This window comes from Chroicocephalus ridibundus, chromosome 1, assembly GCF_963924245.1.
Source record: "Chroicocephalus ridibundus chromosome 1, bChrRid1.1, whole genome shotgun sequence".
NCBI lineage: Eukaryota > Metazoa > Chordata > Aves > Charadriiformes > Laridae > Chroicocephalus > Chroicocephalus ridibundus.
The window spans coordinates 42,570,057-42,586,973 of NC_086284.1; positions in this window are offsets into that span (position 1 = coordinate 42,570,057).

Below are 16,917 nucleotides of genomic sequence, written 5' to 3' on the forward strand. Positions count from 1 at the left end.
ATTTATTGTACTGAATACAAATTTACTGAAAATTTTGTTTATCACAATTAAATTAATTAATCACTGAAAAGACAGAAATCTGTAGGAACAAGGCATCACTATAGCCAGTCCTCAAACCGGTGAGACACAACGGAACGCATCCTGACCTAGTAAGGAAGTTAATTAATTTGTTCTCTTTTTTTATGTAATGTTTTAGACTTTTATTCAGTCACATTTATATGTCTGTCTCTATTTGAAAAGAAATTAATTACTTTTGTTTCCCTATATATTTTAAAAACACAGGCAACTGTCTTAATGATTTTAAGGTATTATGAGTGTCTCATTAAAATAATAGAAGGTTGATATTTATGATTGGACCCTGTCCTTAGCATTTCCTAATGGCTAGTACTATGTTGTTGCACACTAAATATGACTTTAGTTGGTGCCTATGTATTGAGATGCCCTTCTGAGGTACTTAGCTTTTCCACTGCACAGTTTGGGGAGCTTAGGCAAATTAATCAAGTTTCTCTATTCCTAACTGGGGATGACAATGCCTGAACTGCAGAATCTCACTCTTAGGCACCTCTAACTTTTGCTAGATCTAGCTCAGACTGTCTTAAATGAGTAATTCAGAGATCAAAATACCAAAACCAAGGAAAGCACACTGAATGTTTTTTTTTCCTCCAAAAAGGACAATTTATGATTTGAAAAAATTCCTGCCCAAAGACAACAAGCCTGAGTCTCCTACTGATTTGCAGCTGAAAATGTCACAAGTAAGAGTTATAATAATATTAAAATTGTTTTACCATGTCAAAGTGGAATAAAGTATAAATTAGTAGTATGATTTAGATCTGTATAGAATCACAAGAAATAAAATTCAGGTAAGATTTTTATTTCAGATTTGAAGAAATTTATTTTCTGAAATGTATCCCTATTTGCTTTTATTCTCCAGATCTTTTTCTTTCAAGGATATTATGCTCTAGTGTGATATGTCTGTCCACGGAGTGAAAACTGTTCATGATATTCTTCAGTTGGTTGTCTACAAAAACCTTGTCAACACTTCGGGATGATAAGATTTCATTTGGATGTTTTAAGAACCTTCTTCTGAATTTGTGTATTTTGAATTTCTCCCCACCATGACAGATAAGTGCATTATTAATATATTTTACAATATCAACTCTACAAATAACCAGGGAATGTACATAGTTAATAGGCCTGATACTGCATTCAATAGGAATTGCAAGTTCATATTTTTTTCACCTCTAAAAAATTACATTATTTGCTAAGTATTCCAAAGAAAACATAGATTTTTTTTTTATTATTAACTAGTAATTAAATGAAGATTATTATTTTTGTTTCTACAATATTTTTGAGGGCAAGTCTATATTTCTTACAAGAATTTTTAGCAGTATTATCTGGGTATATATTTCCAATTAACTCAAATTAGATTTAAGCTTTGTTCAAGCAATCAAAATGGGGAAAAAACACATTCCATGGAAATAAAAGCAGTGCCAAAGAAAAATTATTTCCTTTTTCTTGTTTTATATGCAACTTTGAATAAGTTATTTTCTTATTATTAGAAAAGTACTTATTGATGATGTTAATATAAGACAGTAGATATAATAATAGCAAAAAAGATCTATTCTTGCCTAAATGTTCTTTTAGTCTCTTAATCACTTTTTATAAGTTTTTATAGCCCCTTCATAGTCTGCCCTCTACCTCCAAGCAACTCATTTGCAAAACCACTTTGGGATGCCTTCTTCTAATTCGCAGGCTATACTCCCTAAAGCCAATCTTGAGCCTTTTGAAATCAGCTGCACACTCCTAGTAAACTTTATACGAAAAGATTGCTGCATTAGCAGCTGTTATCAGAAGTTAAAAAAAAAAATCTGAAACAGAGAAATGAGGTCCAAAGACAGAAGGTGATATTGGGGTAAGCAGCAGCATATTGGAGCCGTAAGGGAAACTTAAGAGGATTAATGTAAATAGCATGCGTGCGCCTGGAGGCAGAAGATATTTTTTAAAGGTCACCCACAAATAAATGTTGCCAGAGGACTTGCAATTGTCAATATATTTTTGTCACTTGCATGCTGCTTGGAGCTCCACCTACATTTTCTGAAATCTCCATGAAAAAAAAAAAAAGTCATAGGAGCCTCTTCACACTTTTAACATTGATTTAGACTCTAAAGAAAATCACAATACATAGCAATATTATACAACAGATTAATATAACAGTATAAATGAAGCTGATATCCAGTCTTCTCTGGAGGACTGCATCTAGCTCTGGAGCCCTTACCACAGGAAAGACATGGACCTGTTGGAACAGGTCCGGAGGAGGGCCACAAAAATGAAGAGAGGGATGGAGCACCTCTCCTATGAGGACAGGCTGGGAGAGTTGGGGTTGTTCAGCCTGGAGAAGAGAAGGCTCTGGGGAGACCTTATAGCGGCCTTTCAGTACTTAAAGGAGGCTCATAAGAAAGATGGGGACAGACTTTTTAGCGGGGCCTGTTGTGATAGGACAAGGGGTAATGGCTTCAAAGTAAAAGAGGGTAGATTCAGACTAGATATAAGGAAGAATTTTTTTACAATGAGGGTGGCGAAACACTGGAACAGGTTACCCAGAAAGGTGATAGATGCCCCATCCCTGAAAACATTCAAGGTCTGGTTGGGTGGGGCTCTGAACAAGCTGATCTAGTTGAAGATGTCCCTGCTCATTGCAGGAAGGTTGGACTAGGTGATCTTTAAAGGTCGTTTCCAACTGAAACTATTCTATGATTCTGTGATTCTTTTCTACATAGCTAAACTACATAGCTGCTACATACTGTCATATATCCTAGAATATTATTTGCCGTAATGTCTAATTGTTTAGATATTCTTTATCATTTATAAGAAATAAAAATAGAGCATCCTTGAGAGATTCAGAGTAATACATAACCAATCCATTATTGTCTATGAATTCCCTAGTATTAGGTTTGGGTGTTCAGTATATGATTGCTCTACTAGTTCAGGCTAAATGTCTTAGTTAACTCACCTCACAAAACCTAACTGAAAGCTGAAGCAGGTCTGAATAATGTTACTCTGATCCTCTAAGCATCCCAATAAAAACCTGCGATTATACTGCACATCCCTGGAACCAAATCTTGAATTATCTTTTTGATAATATTATTTAGTGGAAAAAAAATAAAAGTTCAATTGAAAATGTACCTGCTTACTTTGTGAACTACCTGTGACTCCACGCTATTGAAGGTTTGTAGTCATATAGTCATGGGCTTCAGTCCTTCAGCTTGGAGAATTAACTTTTCTCACTATTGTTTTATCATTCTTGCCATAGAATTAATGACGCTTATGCAGGAACATTTTTGATTTAAAGTATCTTGCACTATGTTGATAAGTTTAATGGATAGCCCTGACCTTTAAATTATAACACACATTCAATGAATCGGCAGAATAATAGGTCATCTAGCAAACATGAGTTCTACCTCCAGTATAAAAAGAAAAAAAAACATCTAACAAACTCACATCTGATCATTGGTAAAATACTCCACATTGTACAAATAAAACATTTGTTTATCCTATTAAAATGTCAAGCTTTATTAACTTGAAGAGGTCACCAGCTAGAGCTTCACACATATGCATGTTAATTTATTGTGGTATAAAGGTAAACAAGGGACTGTAACCAATATATCTTGACATTAATTTATAGAGTCTCAAGTCTCCTGTTTTCAGGGGTATTAGTAGCTGGATGTAGTTAAACATTTATTTCCTCTATAAGTCCAATGCCTGCACAAAATATGATGCCTGGAACAATGCAGTCTGTACTATGGCATCACAGGGGCTGTGTATTGACCTAAAGGGAAGTTGAATAAAAAAAGGTTATGTCACATGTACAAGTACAAAGGGACAGAAGTGAGTTAATGCTATTGTTGTTTCCTTTTTCTAAATAACTTTTTTTCTCATTAAGCACTCTTCCCTAGTGTTCACTGCTAATTACAATACCACCTGTATGAAATCTTCTATTATATCAATACATTGCATTGACAAAGAGGTGAAGGTGATTTTGTACAGAAACTTGTTTGTATGTGAAGTAAGACTATGTTTGTGCAAAACAACAGCAACAAAACAGTAAAGGGATGTAAAAACCACTCTGAAAGCTGAACTGTCCCTAGCTCCGTTGCATAGAGAGGAGAGAAGCTGATGAACTTTCAGCAAGTGCTTTCTGTAGAACAGTACCATTTACTCTTAGACCTTAGGATTAAGGCAAGATTTTAATCAAAGAGGTGAAAAAGAAAACAGAAGACTAACTAAAGCCCCATACCACCATTCCCACAGTAGCAAGGATAGTCTGACATGCCCTTAGTGCTGAAAAATCTTGTTCAACAGCTGTGGACATTGGTTGCAGTAGTAATGTTAAAAAATACAGTATTAAAACCTGTTGCACCAAGCCTTGTTACTTGCTGAAAAGGTTTTTTCCCAGTATATCTCAAAATAGAACAGTAGAATTTCTTCTGAAAGGTTAAAGATGACAAAAGGGTATTTAAGGATGACAATCACATATTTTCCATTTTTATCTCACTGATACACTACACATGACCAGTGTCCAAAAGGATTTAGCTGCCAAATGTAGGATTCTGCTAGGATTTATAATCTCCATGAAAAGTATAATCTCCATGAAAAAGCAAAGGTGGGTAAGTGTTGTTTGATCATTTCGGTCCTTTTCTGTTTTTACGCAGACAAAATATTCTTTTATTTGCCTCTAATACTATTGCAAAAAAAAATATACTTTATCATCAGTAAAACCAAGTTTTCTCTACCTTTTTACAGTGATTGTACAATAGTGACTTTGAAAATTGTCTATGATCTTTAAATTTGAGATAGATTCAGTCTTCATCTTCATCCAGATCTTTTCAGATTTTCATGCATTTTGAATCTCAAGGGTGATAACCCAGGAATTTGTTGATACTCGTGTCAGCATCTGACACCTTTGATATGTTTTATGCTTTCTTGAGGTTAAGTAAAATAAAACTCATTTATATCAGGTGAGAAGCTGAAGTTTGAAATTTATGGAAAAGAACAGAAAAATATCTTCTCAATGTCTTTGCAGAAGCTGTTTTTCAGATTCAAAATGCTAAAATACAGATACTCAGTACTTGATGTAATACCTGGGACTTCTGTAGTGTTTTTCACCTCAGGCGCCTATCAAGAAGTAAATGTAGAATAAATCTTGTAACCCAGCCAAGTTTGCAATACATACAACTTTCAATCTGTACTGATCACAGCAGCCTTCCAAGGTGGCAAGGGCATTATATATCATCACTTGCCTGTACCTTAGCTCTACTGGTATTTTTAGCATGTGCAGAGTAATGTAAGCTTCAAATTTAACTTCAGTATTGAACAGATCTCTCACACCATGATGAGAGGCATATGACTGCTGATAAATACATTTGTGCTTCACTTGTATTAAGTAAACCTCACAATATCAGAGGAACATACTGGAGGTGTTATCATCCCTCTTCTACCGACAAGGAAATGGAGTCTTAAAGACATTAAAGTAACTTTTACAAGGTCAATAACAAATCAGGAGAAACAGAGAGAGGTTTGCTGAAGAAGCAAAATGCACTTTTTGGCCCCATCTTTAGAACCAGATGGTGACGCATGTTTCCCCTTTATATGATAAAGTTGAGGCCATGTGGCGGCACACCTATTTTTCCCCAGCCCCTGCTACCCTATTCAGATTGCAGCTGTGCCTACCCTGAGTGGTAGAGTTGAGATTAGTTAGCAATCATGACAGCAATTGTAGAAGAACTGGCAAGAGTTCTTAAGGGACTTGTATTTGTTAAAAACATCTTCTTGCTTTCCTGTCAGTAACCAGAGCCATAAAATCAGAATAAGGGACCAATTATCCTCTTTAAGTAAGAATACTTTTGCTCTAGTGTTATGTACCGATCATAGTTTAATTCTCCATCTCAGATAAATTTGCTGCATAAGGAATTTTAAAAGCCAATAGTTACCTTTTCTTTTAAGGCTATTTTTGTGGCAGTAGTTTCTGCTTAGATAGGCGATATGTCATTTGCCAATTTCTGTTAGCCTTAGTCAGTCTATGTCCTTGAATTGCCTGATGTTAATAGATGTTATTTAGTACTACTGGCACAGTGAGTAAGCTTCAGTGTTGAAAGCCAATAAGTGGAGTCAAGAAGGAGAAGGGCGAAAGAAACTGCAGCCTGAGTAGAAAAAAAGTAAATGAACTGGCATCTTGACAGACTTATTTTATTATTTATCTCTCTAAAAATATATTAATGATGAATGAAGTGCTAGCTATGGGGTACAGGGTACTAATTGTCATTTCTCACTATTTGTTTAATTTAGATAGTTATTGCTAAACTCTGATTATTTAGAGCCATTTTCCTAACTGTAAAGACCTTGGCATTAGAAATAGCTTATAAAATTACCTAGAAGCAACTTTTGAAGGCTTTTTTTGAACAATATGGACTGATATGTGTATTTATTTTTTAGTTAATATCTTATGTAAGGAGTGCTTTTTAATGTTCTTATTTAAGGTAACTTATTTCTAAATTATTTTGATCCAAAGTATTCAAACTTCTAGATTCCTAATCTTCTGATACATGTGGCTGGTTCTATAAAGGTACATGTCTCCTACCCACGTATTAAAAAATGTTGCATTTATATATTTGACATTCACACATGTGTTTTGAGCCTGGTCTTTGGATTTTGTGAATACATTAAAAAAATCCTCTCCTTTCAAATCACTGAATTTTTAATGTTTGTCTGTGTGAAACAGACTTTTCCAGAGGCATGGCAGATATTTAACCCTTACTAGTAAGTCTTATAGATAGATATATCATATTGTCCTGGAGCCAAAATCCCTTTCTTCTAGCAACCCATACATATATTACCTGTGTAACCACAAGTGGAGATTTCAAAATATCACAGTTTTGTAACTTCTGTAAGTATTTTTCATATTCTTGATATTTCTTTACCTAAAAAAAAGTATACAATTTCTTCAATGAAGACAGAATGAATCTGGACTACAACTTTTTTTTTTTTTTTTTTTTGGTGGAAATTTAGTGCCTTTCTTGTTTTTTTTTTCCTTTTGCTTGCTGGCAAAAAAAAAAAAAATATCTTAAGTGATTTGATTGTATGCTACATGCTCTGGGAATCTACTTCCATTTTGAGGAACTGTTGTTTTTCTTATCCTTCTTGTGTTCTGAACTAATTGAATATGGTTGAATATGCAGTTTACTACTCTCATCACTGACAGGGGTCTTGCAGGCTAAAAAAAATACCATGTGATTCTCCTCTTATTATGCTACCAAAAAAAAAAAAAGAGTGTTGTCGCAACTCAAATTCAATACCCTCAAAATATTTATTTATCAAGTCCTCAAATCATTGTAATAATAATAAAAAAGTATATTTTTTTGAGATAAACTGGTTACTTTTTTTAATTACTAGGGATTTTTTTGCCATAGAAATTCTTCTTTTTGTTAAAATAACAGTTCTGCAGTCACAAAAAGACAAAATAAACTGATAGATTGGAGTATATCTGTATGTGAACATTAATATAAATCCATAACCCCTCTTTTGTTCATGAAGATAATTTGATTTTACAGCCCTTTGTGCCAGATTTTTTTTGTAGCCTCCATAATAACCTAAAACACAGAATAGTTAAACTATAATTTGACGAGTATTTAAGCCCACACCATCAGAAAACAAAAAAAAAACAGAGAGACAAAAATTCCACAGTTCTTTTCTCTTGCACTTTCTCACTAGACCCTTACTGTTTTAGGCTGACAGCATTTGTAGAGTCTGTTGAAGGACATAGTTCATGCCCTGGCTTTGGAGGAGGGGTATGTTTTGGTTTTCACTAGCTGGATCTGCTCCCTGACTGATTTCAAAGGTGACAAAATGGCATGGGAACAGAATATAGGGCAAGTGGAGGAGATCATGGGCCCTGCCTTTACAGAAGCAAGTTATCAACTAACAGTACATGAAACATTATCAAGAGTCAAAGTGTAAAAGTAGAGGGTCGCTAAATACTAGTGACCTTCTATTCAAAATGAGGAAACAATAGACAAAGAGCTTGTTACCACCTGAGGGAATTAGGTTTGGTAGGTCAAAGAATCTCCTCAGAGAAGGTGAAATTGAGACAGGATTTGTGGCTGATCTAGAAAAGTCAAATAAGAAAGAAGAGTGGATACTGGAAAAGCACCAGAACTGCTTAGAGCAGCCCTTTCTCTGCAATGAAAATGAAAGCTATGATAGGTTCAAGAAAAGGACATGTGAAAATCAGAAAGAACACTGACAAAAGATTATGAAGAAAATTATATGCAAATATTCCTTATTTAATATGCATGCTTATTTCTTTTGACTATTTTAAAGAACGATTTTTCTATGAAGCCTTCAAATTTTTTTTAAACTTTACTGTATTTCTTAAATATGCTTATAAACTAGAGGATCTGTGTGGGGGCTAGTGGGGTACTTGGGAAAGGATATAATTAAGATATTTGCAAGTATTGAACACTTGTCTGGTAGGTGAAGCAAATGGGTATGATCACGGGCTAGCTACCTGATTTGGAAAGTCCCCATTAAGAAAAAGTGCATTTGATTAAGCTTTTGAGGGAGATGTAATGAGGACTAAGGAAAGTCAGAACCGGAGTTTACTCAGATCAAGGGAAACTTGAAAACAATGAATGGAATTTTGGGACCCTGGAGAGAGCATTTAATTAAAATTTTGGATAAATTAAAACACGTGAATGTCATTTCACAGAATCATAGAATCACAGAATAGTTGGAGCTGGAAGAGACCTTAAAGATAAGCTTGTTCCAACCGCCCTGCCATGGCCAGGGACACCTCCCACTAGACTATATTGCTCAAAGCCTCATCCAACCTGGTACTTAACACTTCCAGGGATGGGGCATCCGCAAGTTCTCTGGGAAACCTCTTACAGTGTCTCACCACCCTCACAATAAGGAATTTCTTCCTAATATCTAGTCTAAATCTCCCCTCTTTCAGTTTAAAACCATTACCTCTTGTCCTGTCACTACACTCCCTGATAAAGAGTCCCTCCCCATCTTTCCCGTAGGTCCCCGTCAGGTACTGGAAGGCCGCTATAAGGTCTCCCTGGAGCCTTCTCTTCTCCAGGCTGAACAACCCCAACTCTCTCAGCCTGTCTTCAGAGGAGAGGTGCTCCAGCCCTCTGATCATCTTTGTAGCCCTCCTCTGGACTTGCTCCCACACATCCATGTCCTTATTATGTTGGGGGCTCCAGAGCTGGATGCAATACTCCACATGGGGTCTCACGCGAGTGGAACAGAGGGGGAGAATCACCTCCGTCATCCTGCTGACCACAGACTTGTGCACCTTCAGGTTCCTCAGATCGTCTCAAACCTGATCTCCACGGTAAATGATTCTTCATTCTCCCAGTCCCTTACTTTGCCTTCTGTGACTTGGGTGGTGGGGCTAGAGGACTTGCTGGTAAGGACTGAGACAAAAAAGTCATTGAGTACCTCAGCCTTCTCCATATCCCAGGTGACCCTGTCTCCTATTTCCTTCTGCAGAGGGACCACATTTTCCCTCATCTTTCTTTTGTCACTGATGTACCTGTAGAAGCTTTTCTCGTTGTCCTTGATGTCCCTGACCAGATTTAATTCAATCAGGGCTTTAGCTTTCCTAACCCGATCCCTGGCTGCTCAGAAAATTTCTCTGTATTCCTCCCAGGCTTCCTCTCCTTGCTTCCACCCTCTGTAGGCTTCCTTTCTGTGTTTAAGTTTCTTCAGGAGCTCCTTGTTCATCCTTGCAGGCCTCCTGGCATTTTTGCCTGACTCTCTTTGTTGGGATGCATCACTCCTGACATTGGGGGAGGTGATTCTTGAATATTAACCAGCTTCCTTGTGCCTCTCTTCCCTCCAGGGCTTTAGCCCAAAGTACTATACCAAGCAGAGCCCTGGAGAGGCCACAGCCTGCTCTCCTGAAGTTCAGGGTAGTGAGCTTGCTGTGCACCCTCCTCACCTCCCTAAGGATCATGAACTCCACCATCTCAAGGTCTACTGCAGCCAAGGCTGCCCTTCAGCTACATATTCCCCACCAGCATGTCCTTGGTGGTGAGAACAAGGTCCAGCATAGCACCTCTCCTCACTGGCTCCTCTAGCACTTGAAGAAGGAAGTTATCATCGACATATTCCAGGAACCTGCTGGTTTACTTATGCTCTGCTGTGTTGTCCCTCCAACAAATATTGGGGTGGTTTTAGTCACCTCTGAGGACCAGGGCTTGTGAATGTGAGGCTGCTCCTACCTGTCTATAGAGGGCCTCATCCACTCGATCTTCCTGGTTGGGTTGCCTGTAGCAGACCCCCACTGTAACATCACCTGTCCCTGCCCTCCCTTTAATCCTGATGCATAATCTCTCTGTTGGCTCCTCATGTATCCCCAGGTGGAGCTCCATGCACTCCAGCTGGTCACTGACATAGAGGGTGACACCGTCTCCTCATCTCCCCTGCCTGTCCTTCCTGAAGAGCCTGTGTCCTTCCATTCCAACACTCAAGGTATAGGAGCCATCCCACCATGACACCAATAAGATCATAGCACTTGCAGGCAAATGCATGTCTCTAGTTTCTCTTCTACCTTATTCTTCAAGGCAGTTAATTAACACAGCTTATATAGCTATTGCTACAATACTGTGGGATTCTATCAGTGATTTCCTTCCCATTGTCTAGTGCTTTCATTCATCATCTTTCTCTAAAATGCGTATTTTAAATTTTGTTTTAGAAATTATTTTGCTGTGTTAAGTAGCTAAAAAGAAATAAAGAAATCAGACTCTTGTATAGTCTTACTCATTTGACTTTTTAAAGACTTTCTGCAGCCTATCCTGTGACCTAACAACACAAAATCATGTTGTAATGACAATACTTAGCATTGTGTAATCACTGCTGATGAATATTAATGGCTGAGATCACAGCTCCACTGTTGCATTTAGCTGCAGTTCCTCATTGCTATTCATTAATGAGCTGAAGGCTTACAAGAGGGAGGAGACAGAGGAGAATTCATTTTGTGATGGATTTCATCAATATCAGTGGTCAGAAATTTTCAATCTATAAGCATTTTATATTTCCCACAGCAGAAAATATGCTGCAATGCTGAAATAGTGCTTGCCAAGAAATGTTACTTTTTGAAACTACCTGGGAACAATGATGCTTGCTTGAATTTTACCTGACAGAAAAAATATATGCTATTCCTTATATGAGCAGAAGTATTTTTATACTCAAGGGACTGGAGACATAAAAATCAATGTATTAAGTAGTGGTACTGTTGAGAAACTGAAAAGAATATCTCTTCAGCTGTCGCTTACATGCAACCTAGGGTACAGAAGAGAGACAATACTTTAAAACATGAAAGAACTCAACAGCCGAGGTCAGCAGCAAACATTTATAATATTTTTTCTGAAGCTGAGCAAAGGGAATGTAGATATTCTGTAACTGCCCTGTTAATCTTATTAAACTGAATGTAATATGCATTTTTTTCTCAATAGAGATGAAGAATGTGTTTTTTACAAATTACATTCAAGAGATTTTAGTGATGAAAACTGTCTGTTCTAGTCCATATTGAGGCACAGGGTGAAGCAGTAACACAACTAACTCCTTCATGTGCTTTGGGTAGGGCAGATGTGACCGGCTGTTTTGTTCAGGAAATACTCACAGACATCGAAGTTGATTAAAAAGTCATTTATTCAGTATCTGATTTTTATGTGATCAACAATATGAATCTTTGCATATTTTATTCCTATTCCATTTGCATATTTTTTGTCTGGAAAGACAGAGTTCTCTGTAGCTTAGATTTTCTTTGACAGATATGCAGAGTATTAAGATTAATGCAGATATCTGTAAAGCCACCAGATGTCCCTTTGTTCTTCATCAGTACCTATTTTGTGCTGAACGATGCAAAACACTCCTGGGCACGTCTCCATAGTGTTTTTGTCTAAGAATGCCCTCTGAAATTCATTTATGTGAAGTTCATTTGTAACCCTAGCCAGATCTGAATCCAGTTTTACAGGTAGAAAAAAATCACTAAACCTGTTTACTCTTAGCTGTTTAAAGGTCCTGAGTTGTGTCAGCATGAGAATTTCTGTGATCGCATATTCTCCAGAGATGCTTATACAAATGATGTACCCACGCAGTTTACCATGCCTCCATTTTCTTTATGATTCTTCAGGAAAAATGTTCTAAGGCTTCATATCAGTACTTTAGCATCCTCTGTAAGTCACTTGCAGTGAGGAAAGAAAGAATGAGAATGGGAAATATGTTCCCCTGGAGATAGGTACGCAGGTGTTTGTGTGTCACTTTTGGCATTCACTGTCTCCCTAGAAAGAGATCTTCATAGTGGCTGACAACTCCACCTTTAAGTTGTTATATGAACAATACCTTTTATTGTTTCAATAGCTTTCCTGTAAGGTCTGAATTCTGACCCCTGTATTTTTTTCCCACTAGTTAAGTCAGACCAAAAAAAAAAAATTCCTGTACATCTGTCATCCAACACTTCATAATCCAGAACCCTGTGCTTTACCAAATGGTGGTGAAGGTTCATGTAAATAAATTGGTTGTACATTAAGTTGATAGCTTTGCCTTGTAAATAAAAACACTATTTAATTTCAACAAGGCACTTAAAACTATCAGTACATTTTGTCTCTGCAATCAGTGTGCTTTGACATAAGGTACTGATCAATTCAGTTGAGGACAACAGAAATTTCCATTAGGGATGGAAAAATGTCAATGCAGCAGCTGCTTGGGAAGCATTTGTGCTGTCCTCATCGAAAGTGCCCTTTTTGGAAGTGTCTTCCCCCACTTTCCCAGGTAGCTGCATGGTTCTGGTCTGAGGAAGTAACACTTGGGAGTTGAGGAGGGTATAAAGGCCAGTGTGTCTTAAAGCAATAATGAAATGGTAAACTGGTTATTATTGCTCAAATTAACCAGTAAACTGATTATTGTTTAAAAGCTGTAGTACACATTGTTCTTTCAGGAAGGAAAATATGGTTGGATATTAAATTAAGAGTGTCCTTAGAAAAGATATTTTTGAGGAGACACTAAATCATGAGTGCAGCAGACTTACTAGTTCAGTGATGACCACTGAAAGTTTTCAGTATTCTGTATACTCCTTCCATCTGTTTCTGTCAATGAAGAAATTTGGATGTTGATGCATGAGTCCAACTGTCTAGAACCTGCAACTGTATAGAGCAATTGCAGTGACCTTTTCTGTCATGAACACATACTCAGGACTGGCTGCCTACTTTGACCTAGGGGTAGTTAACAACATATTCATCCCTTATCAGATACAGTCTATAACACTGAATGACAGTCCATTCAGGTTAAAAATCATAGTCACAACATGCTTCCAGGTCCAAGCTTAGCTTTTTGCATGATGTTTGTTATAAAAACTTGCCTGCATGCTGGTAGAGATGATGAGCTGGTACCCTTGATTCATAGTCCATCTTGTGGCATAATCTGTTGTCTGACTTCCCAATACACTGTGCAGTCATGATGCTCTATCTGAAATACCCGTTTCTCCTGAAAGCCAGGATCAGCTTTCATGGGCTCATGGTCTTTACCAGATTTTATCCAGTTTCAGTTTAAGGCCTATTAGTGAATTAATGACCAGTTTTCCTAAGGTAGTCACGCTTCCTAGACCAGTTCAGTTTAGAATGACAATTCAAGGGTGGACCCAGAACATAACAAAGAACACGATTTACCAAATACAAATTCTTCCCTGGGACTTGAGGAAAACAAATTTCTGTCTAATGAGAGGAACTCGATTCAAGTGCAGTAAGAATGAGTTAAGATGTTCAGAGAATGGCAGTTATACTAATTTGTAGTAAGCTCAAATGGATTCAAAGAAAAGAAATATCTGATTTCTTTCACAGTTACGCAGACCTTTCACTGTGGTTTAGGGTTTTAACTATAATTCCACTCTGCTGACACATAAAATTTTATTGTTTAAACAATACTGCCTTATAAGATCAAGAAATTTCAGTGTATATTTATTCTGCCCTCGGTAAATTAGGCAGGCACAATGTTTCTTTCAGGGTCGGGAGGGGAGTAACACAACCTTTTTGTTTGTTTCTTTTTTTTTTTTTTCCGGAATCTATCAAATATAAGAACAGTCTCTCCCTCAGATAAAGGAAGAGACTCATACAAGTGGGCTTTTGTATGTGTTGGATATCTCAAGTATTATCACAAAACCTGTGAAACAGGAAGAGAGGTGAGGTTCTCAGACTATCCCCCAAAGAGTGAAAGAAGATTTTGGCAGCCATAGAACAGTTACCCAGCAGAGCAACATTCCAGGTGTCCAGCAGGAGTTCAGTAAGATATTTTGCCCTGTAATGAAGGAATTAAATAAATTGTGGTGTCAATTTAACTCTTAGGTTCTAGGATTTTAAAAAGCAGATAAATATTCATTTTTTCCTACTACTATACAGAAAAGAAGATGGGGAGTTTATAGTCGTTACAGGGTTATAAAACCTTAGTCTAACTTTTCCATTACAGAGACTGCTCTGTATTCCACATGGAATAACTTCAGTAATGCATTGTTTAGTATATAGAATAAAAAGAAACAGACTAGTGCTTTTAACTTTCTGTTAAAGTTGCTTCCCTAGAGCTAACAATTGCTCCAACAGTATTTCAAATGAATCTTTTATAAAAGTTTTATAACCCAGTCTATGTCTCAGCTTTGATTCTACAAAGGCTTCTGTATTGAAATGCTTTCTAAAGTGCCTTCACAGGTCATTTGGATCCAGCCTCTCATTTTGCTCAAGTCTTTCTCTGAAAAGGCAATGGGCGCTGTTTCAATATTTTTCTGCATTCCAAATCTGCAGTTTGTCCATGGGCTGACTTTCAGAGCTTTTTAAAGTCATATAGAGATTACTAATCTTCAGTATGTTGGTCATTTCTCCATTTCCCGGTAAATCCAGGTGTGGGGAAAGTAGACGTTAGCAGATCTTCCTTACTCAAAAAGTTAAAATGAGATTTTCACATTTTGTGTTGGATGTGTACTTACATCAGCCTTGTATCTTATCCTATGCTTGCAAAACGCAATAGAAAGATTCACACATCAGTTATGTATTGATCTTACTCACTTTGCTACCCAGGTCTGTCCTTTTATGGATTTTTTCTTTCATATATGTAAAAGACTACAGTTAAGACCTTTATATCTTCCTTTTGTGTGATGATCACATCTGTCTCTTTAGTAAACAGACTTTGTATCCTGATGGGATCCAAGGATGGGATCACCATCTGTAAATTTAAGCTTTGCTATTTTTCATGTTACATGCAACATTTCATTTTTATTGAGAGTAATGTGAAAATAAAGCCTCTCAGAAATCCATTGCTGTTTGAGAAGCCCAGTTTTCATCTCCTGCTCCTCATGTAGGTTCAGATGCTTTAATTTAATAGGTACTTATTTACATATGTGCACCAAGAAGGCAGGATGACCCACCTTCTGCCACTGAAAGCCTTTACTCTTTCCTCTTTAGTTGATGCTCCCTTGATAGACTGCCTTCCTGCCCTCTCATTTGCATTGTTTCAGTGCTCATTACCCCCTTAGGTCTCATATAATATTTTTTTTTCCTTTGCACAGATAACAGTATTTCTTAAATACAAGTACCTTTGTGTAATCTTTATTATTCTCCAACCTTTCTGTACAGTTTAGCATGTATCCAATATTTGAACGTAGCTTGGATTTCCCTGATAAGAGACAGCTATTTAATTTCCTTCCTACACTTCAAAGGAGTGCTGTGAACTTAGAAGATATTGGGAGCATGCATATAAACCCATTGCTTGTAATTTCCTCTAATGCCCATCAGAAGGTGATCTGTTTAAGAGTAATCTTTATTTGTATTTTGATATCTTTCTTCTCCCAGGCGGCTTCTCTGTTTTCTATTCTGGTGCTGGTTTCTTACGTTTCTTTCATCATAAGTTTAAATATCTGATAGAATGTTTTCAATTCAACTCAGGAACTGCAAGATTTAGATCTTTGCAGGCAGAATTTTAACATAAGAGCTGGAATAAACAGAGTAACACTAAGGAGAACAGTGCATTTAGGCTGTAAAATTGTTTTCCTTTATCCAGCTGAGTACAAGAAGATAAGGGATTTTTCTGTATGTAAGATCTCATATGTGTATCAGCATGTCATAAGAGATAGACGAAGTTACTAGTGCATGCCGTGCATATATTGGGCCTGCCCTCCAGGGTATGTCATCCACCATCTGAGAGGACAACCAACCTCACTTGCAAACGGTTCATTGTTAGCAATATATGCCTAGCAGTATTAAGTCTTTCACAGAAGAAATTTAGGGATAACTAGGTATCTTAGTCTTCTCTGAAAATAACAGCTCTATAAAATATAGGGAAACAAATATCTTTATTTTCCCATGCCTAAAGGCTTTTGGATAATGAGACAAGAGAAGAAAAAGTATAAGCGTTACAGAAATGTGTACATAGGTAAGAAATCATGTATAACATATACAGGCTTTCAAAAGACAAATGCAGTTGCAAAATGTTGGAATTAGTAACAAAATAATTTTAAAAATCAGACTGAAGAAAAGAACCCTTGTACAGCTTTATAACTCTGCTGATTTAATTAATAATCATAATACAAATTACTCAATAAATGTAAAGCAGAACACAAGAGAGTTTGAAAGAGAAGATTGAATTATTCTCTTAATCCATATTGTTTTAAAAACAGTTAATCAGAAGATAATGATGACTGTTGAGGTCACCCAGGTTGTGGCCTAAAGAGCAGAGGAGATAATTAAATTAACTAGATGCAGAAAGTATAAAAATAACTTAAAATCTACATGCTCTTGATAGGCAAGATGTCTAACATGCAATTTTCATAAAAGGATAAACTTCTTCACACATAAAAGCATATGCAACAGGAAT